We start from the raw sequence: 6,551 nt of genomic DNA on the forward strand, positions 1-6,551 counted from the left end.
AAACATGCCTTCCTAGTTTAGAAGGAATTTCTATCACAGCTTTTATTCCAAATTCTCTCCACTCTATTTGGAAGAACAGTTCAGCCATCTCTGACTTGTATTTCATTTCCAAACTCCATCAACTTGCTCAGCTTATGAAAGTCTTCTCTCATATTTTATTTTATTCAAGAAATATTTATCAAATACCCAATGTGACCAGCACACTCTTCAGGTACTTGGGATATATCAGTGAACAAAACAGACTAAAACCCCTGCCCTCATGGAGTTTCACTGCAGTGGGAAAGGTAGACAATTAAGAATAAACATAATGAGTAAATGATGTTATATGCTAAAACAGCAATGATTCCAGGATTGGGACTGTAAATGGGTGATCAGGGCTGGTCTCACAAGGTAGTGGAGCAGCAACTCATACAAATATCTGGGAAGGGATATTCCTGGCAGAGAGATTAAAATCAGCAGAGGTGGAACGCAGGAGTCTGCCTGTGGGTTCAGGATTCCTCAAGGAGACACATGTGGCTGGAGTGAGGAGAAAGGGAAAGTATAGGAGTAAATAGGATGAGGGTACAAAGTTAAAGGGCCATATTGGGTGGAGCCTTGTGGGCCTTCTTGAGAACTTTGGCTTTTATCCTGAGATGGGGGGATCTTTGTAAACACAGGGTGGCATATGCTGACATATTTTAAAAGGCAAGCTCTAGCTGCTGCATGGAGAATAGATTGAGGGAGAGGGTAGCAAAGATAACACTTGTGTAGGTGGGGAGAAGTGAGTGGATTTGAAATCTGTTGTGAAGACCGAGTCAACAGGGTTTACTGATGACTTGGATGTGGAGTGGAAGAAAAAGAGGGTCAGAGATAAGACACCATCTTTCAGAATCTCTTAGCCTCACACCTTCCAGGTCCATGAACCCCCATACCAGTTAGATTTATATTTTTAGGGAATATGAATGGGCTTTAGCTACTTAAGTACATAAGGTTGCTGGTTATTGTAAAGTAATCAGTAAGTTCATATTGTTTTGTGAATTCTGGAAATACAGGCTCAAAATATTAGTAGGAAAAACAAGAAGCTGTGTTGGAAAACTCCAATCAAGGTCACAGCCAGCCGTACTGGCTAGTCTCATTTCACCTCCTCCTCCCCCGACTCCTGCAACTCTGGGCACTGAACACCACTGCTAGGGGACTCTTGACCCATTGTTTCCACTGTGAACAACTTCATAGTTGTATTTGTGTTTTATGTTACTTTCTCAATATTCAAATTCCCAGGCAGAACTATCCAATTAATCACATATCAAGGCCTTAGGATTCAGGGTGCAGAGGAAGAATAAATGCCCCTTCTGTTGCTGTGGTGGGAGGCCAAGCCTTACCCCTGATCAAGAATCTCACAATAGCAGACTTCCCGAAATTGGAAGGGATGTTGAGAATGGATAGATGAGAAACAACAAATGCCATTATACACAACATGTCCACTGGGTCTTCTGGGAAGCAGAGACTGAGGTAGAGTTTGGAGGACAAGCATCTCATGGAAGGATAATGCCTGTGAAAGACGAGAGTGGGCCGAAATAGATTGAATCAGGACATCTTCAGACCAGGATGCAGATGTAACACCCATGAAAGGAAAGAAGAGATGAAGGAAGACTGGGCAAGGAGATACCCAGATCTCCATGCAAAGTTAATAGAGTCTCATTATATCAAAAAAGTACATTTAGATTGAAGATCGCTGTTGGGGTGTCTCATGTTGGGCAAGAAGTGGTCATGCCTTGGACCCCAGCTGTTCTCAGTTGCTGGCTGGGGCTTCCAAGGAAGAGCATGGGTTCTGAACCATCCAGAAGGTGCTACAGCTGGAGGCTGTCCATTCAGGGCACTCCTTACAGCTGAATGGCAAGTTCCTTACTGAAGGGAGAGCTGAGTGTCACATCTTCGTGCCTGCCGCAGACACAAACATACAAATACACATCATTTAAGTCTGGGTGTTCTCTCCATAAACAGTTTTCAAAGCTACTGACACATGTGCAAGTATATGGTACAACAGCTTTCACACATTATTAGCTGTAAAAATCTTTTCTCAAATTTTCCTATGTGCAAGACTAATACATAAAGTAGAAAAGAGAATTGCTCATCTCTCTCTCTAGGTAAAGCACAGAAGCGCTCTGGACCCTCAAAGACCCTTCACTTTCACTCATGAGGAGAATCTCTGGCCATGCAACATACATATCAGTCCTCAGTCCTGCACACACAAGTCCTGCACACACAACAGGGACCTGATGACACAAAGGTGACCAGAGTAGAACCAATCACTGATCACAGAGGGCTCTCATCCCAGCTCCTTCATTACAGGTATCCAGGAAAACCAATAATAAATGGATTTCTTGTAACAAAGGCAAAGACCAGATTTACATAACAGAAAGACAGTAAAGGCAGAGAGAAAAAACACAATTTGGGGTCTATGAACTTAGTTTCCTTATCTTGAGTGGGCTGCTGATGAGCTGGCAGATATTAGAGACTGGTTAGTGTTCTGCCCTTGGACAGTTGGATGGACCATCAATAAAAACAAACTGAATTCTTTATGGATTACCCAGAACATCTTTTAATTTATTTTTAATATATTATTAGTAATTTCAGATGGAAGGGAGAGAGAGAGATAGCAACATCAATAATGAGAGAGAATGGCTGCCTCCTGCACACCCCCCACTGAGGATCAAGCCAGCTACCAGGGTATGTGCCCTGACTGGGAATTGAGCCAGGGCATGACCACCTGGTTCATAGATTGATGCTCAACCACTGAGCCACATGGACCAGATGAACATCTTTTAATTGTGAAGTGTATGCAAGGTTCTCTATATGTAATAGCTGTCTCACGCAGTGATTCTCAACCTGTGGGTCGCAACCCCTTTGGCAGTCAAACGACCCTTTCACAGGGGTCACCTAAGACCATCTTGCATATCAGATATTTACATTACGATTCGTAACAGTAGCAACATTACAATTATGAAGTAGCAACAAAAATAATTTTATGGTTGGGTCACAGCATGAGGAACTGTATTTAAAGGGCCAGAAGGCTGAGAACCACTGCCTTAGAGGCTTCAGCATTCCCCTTATCAGGATTTCTGACTGCTCCCCCCACAAGACATACATATTGTCATTCTTTTCTAATTTTGTGACTTCAATGAGCAAAAAGAGTGATACACTGCCCAGGGGGGTGACTCAGTCAAAGTGTTGTCCCACCAAAAGGTGGTGGATTTGATTCCCAGTCAGGGTTTCTGGTGCAATCCCCAGTAAGGGTGTGTATGGGAAGCTGCCAATGGATCTCTCTCTCTCTCTCTCTCTGTCTCTCTCTCTGCCCCTCTGTGTCTCTCTGAAATAAAATTTTTTAAAAAGAAAGAAAGATGATATACTACGGTGTACATTTTTATTGCTTTGATTAGTAATGAGAGGACACACGTGTTTATCCTTTGCATTTCTACTTTTATTAATTGTTGATCACCTCCTTGGTCCATGTACCTACTTTACATTCAGCATTTTTCTCATTGCTTCTATAATACAATGAAGATGCTTACCCTTATTTTGTGTATTGGGTAAAGATTTTCTCATGATGTGTTTGGTTTAGAATTTGGATTTTTTAAACATGAAATTAATTCATATGAAGTAAAAATCTTTCTAATCTTTCTTTTATGAGTTGTCCAATTATCTCTAGTTATAGAAACAATCTTCTCTGTACATACCTTTTGACCCAACAATTGCACTTCAAAAAAAATGTGCAAAGATCAAAACACAAGGATATTCGTTTCAACAATGCTTATAACGGTAAAGTAAATAATCATATGTCCATTTCTAGCAGAACAGCATGCATAGGTTATCAGTCCCAGGGAAGGACTTAACCTATCTGGAGGACCGCAAAGACCATCACTGTAACAACCCCAGGAGTAGAAGGCCAAATACTTCTAGCCATTGTGTCTTGGTTTCAGAGTCACCAAGGAAAACACAGTCTAGTCAAGCACTGGATGAAGCAACACTACTTACACAGACAAGAGGCAGATCAAGATCAGCCTCAATAATGTCCATTGTCCCCTGTGGACAACAGATGTCTCCTAGTAGCCAATGCAGGGCAATTCACCTATGGTTTACATCTCTTGTGTCATATGGAAAGATCACATTCCCTCCCCATGGGGACAGTTATAGCAGTGGGGTTTGCCAGGCACCATATGATAAACATCCTCAAGCAGAACGAAGGTGCACTCACAGGTGTGTTGAGCTTAAACAGCAAAAGGTGTTCCAATCCAAGATTAGAAGCCTAGCACAAGCTTTGTGTGAGCTTTTTATCTCTTGGTGAGGAAGTGTTCAAGAATCTTTCTTCTGTGGCCAAGCAGGGTTGGAAAGACCCTACACATAAGACAGCCTTTCCCAACATCCATCTATTGGGAATGGTATATCACAGAATGAGATGCTATGCAATTAATAAAAAGTTAAAATAAAAATGTAGACATAATAATTTCTAGTGAAATATTTGTGTTACAAAACTACCTTCTGAAAATATTTGGACAAACATGACAGAAGAATCCATCTTTCTTACCAAGCTGTAAATAAATTGGTACTTTTCCTTCAATAAAAAAATAAACTCAGAACTTGAGAAAGACATTACTAAAAAATGTTTCAGTGAAGTCTCCTTCATTTTCTACTTAGTATAATATCAAGTAAAGTTGGATGTTAACTGCACAATTTTCTTAGTTCTCTGCTGCTGGGTTTCTTCCCTTGGTCTCAAGGATCTGAGCACTGGAGGGTCCCTCCCAGTATAAGAGGGGTATGCAAAACAGATTCCTCATTAAAGGAGGATGACGACCACTCCACTGCTCACAACGGACAAGTTATCAAGAGTCTCTTGTTAACCACTGAAATAAGTGACTTCAATGACCCTTAATTACAAATTTTCCTTCCTCATTTTGGCTGAGGGAGGAGGAGGATAGTAGTATAGACACTCTGGAAAAGAGTTTGGCAGATTCTTATAAAGTTAAACATACACTTATCAAATGACCCAGCGATCCCCCTGTTAAGTATTTACACAAGACAAATGAAAACACCTCTTGAAAGAAACTCTGAAGGATGGTCGTATAGAAGTTTCTAGTACTTATCCCCTCCCAGAAATATCAATTTGAAAAACTAACCACACACAAAAACCAGTATACTGATGTTTATAGCAACTTTATTTTTTAATTTAATTTTAGAGAGAGAGGAAGATAGAGGGAGAAAGAGAGAGAAACGTCAATATGAGAGCAAAACATCAACCAGTTGACTCCTGCACACCCCCTACTGGTGATCAACCCGGCAATCTGGGCATGTGTCCTTATTAGGAATTGAACCAGCAACCTTTCAGTACATGGATAATGCTCAATCCACTCCAGCCAGGGTGCAACTTTATTTTTAATTACCAAAAACCGTACCCAATCCAAATGTCCTTCAATTGGTGAATGGACTTCAATATATCTATATAATAGAATACTACTTAGCAATAAAAAAGAAATGAAGTACTGATACATGTTATGAAATGGATACAGTATGCTATGTGAAAAAATCCAGACTCAAAAGCTTCATACAATATGCTTTCACTATATAAAATTATAGAGAAGGAAAAATAATAGGAGCAGAAAATGGATGTCTGGTTGCCTGGGATTGGGAGTAAGAAGAGAATTTGACTACAAAGGGTGTGGAAGACAGAATTTCGGGGAATGATATAACTGCTGTCTATCTTGATTGTGGTGGTAATTACATGACTTTATGCATTTGCCAAAACTCATAAAACTGCATGCCAAAAAATGGATTTCCCTATATGTAAATTTAAAAATAAATTTTAAATTACATATGTGGCAAGCTCTATTTTCTTATTAAATAATAGCTGCTCAAGAAGAAATATAATGAAAAAGCCAATATGAATCATGTATTCTCAAAACAGAGAGCAATATATAAAAACTAGTGTCCCGGTTCATGAAATTCATGCACATTAAAAGGGGATTAATTAGAGGAAATATTTTAATATTGCTATTTGCTCTTTCTCTATAATAGAAGTGTCAGAGATGAAAGAAAATTAGTAAAATGTATATGAAAATCTTCTTCCTGTCAGTCTGGGGAACACCACATGATCCAGGGTCAAGTCCCCACCACCCATGTGCACCTCAAAATCCCACAAGACCCAGACCCAGCCGGCCCCATCCCCATTGGGCTAGATCCAGACACGTCTGGTCCCACCCTTGTCAACCCTGCCTGGCAGGGTAGCAGCCTCACGTCCCCTGGCCTGGCGCCAGGCAGGGTGTACAGCTTGAGGTCCCCCATCAAGCCCCACCAGGCAGGGGGCATGGTCTGAGGTTCCCCCATTAAGCCCCAAAAGGTGGGGGTGCAGCCTCAGATCCCCCAGCCCAGCGCTTGGAGGGTGGCACAGCCTCAGGTTCCCCATCAATCCCTGCTGGGTGGGGGGCGCAACCTGAGGTCCCCCAGCTCAGCACTGAGGTGGGGGGTCCACCTTGAGGTCCCCCGTCAAGCCCTGCTGGGTGGGGGAGTGGACTGAGGTTTCC

This window comes from Myotis daubentonii, chromosome 15 (assembly GCF_963259705.1).
Source record: "Myotis daubentonii chromosome 15, mMyoDau2.1, whole genome shotgun sequence".
In the NCBI taxonomy this organism is placed as follows: Eukaryota; Metazoa; Chordata; class Mammalia; order Chiroptera; family Vespertilionidae; genus Myotis; species Myotis daubentonii.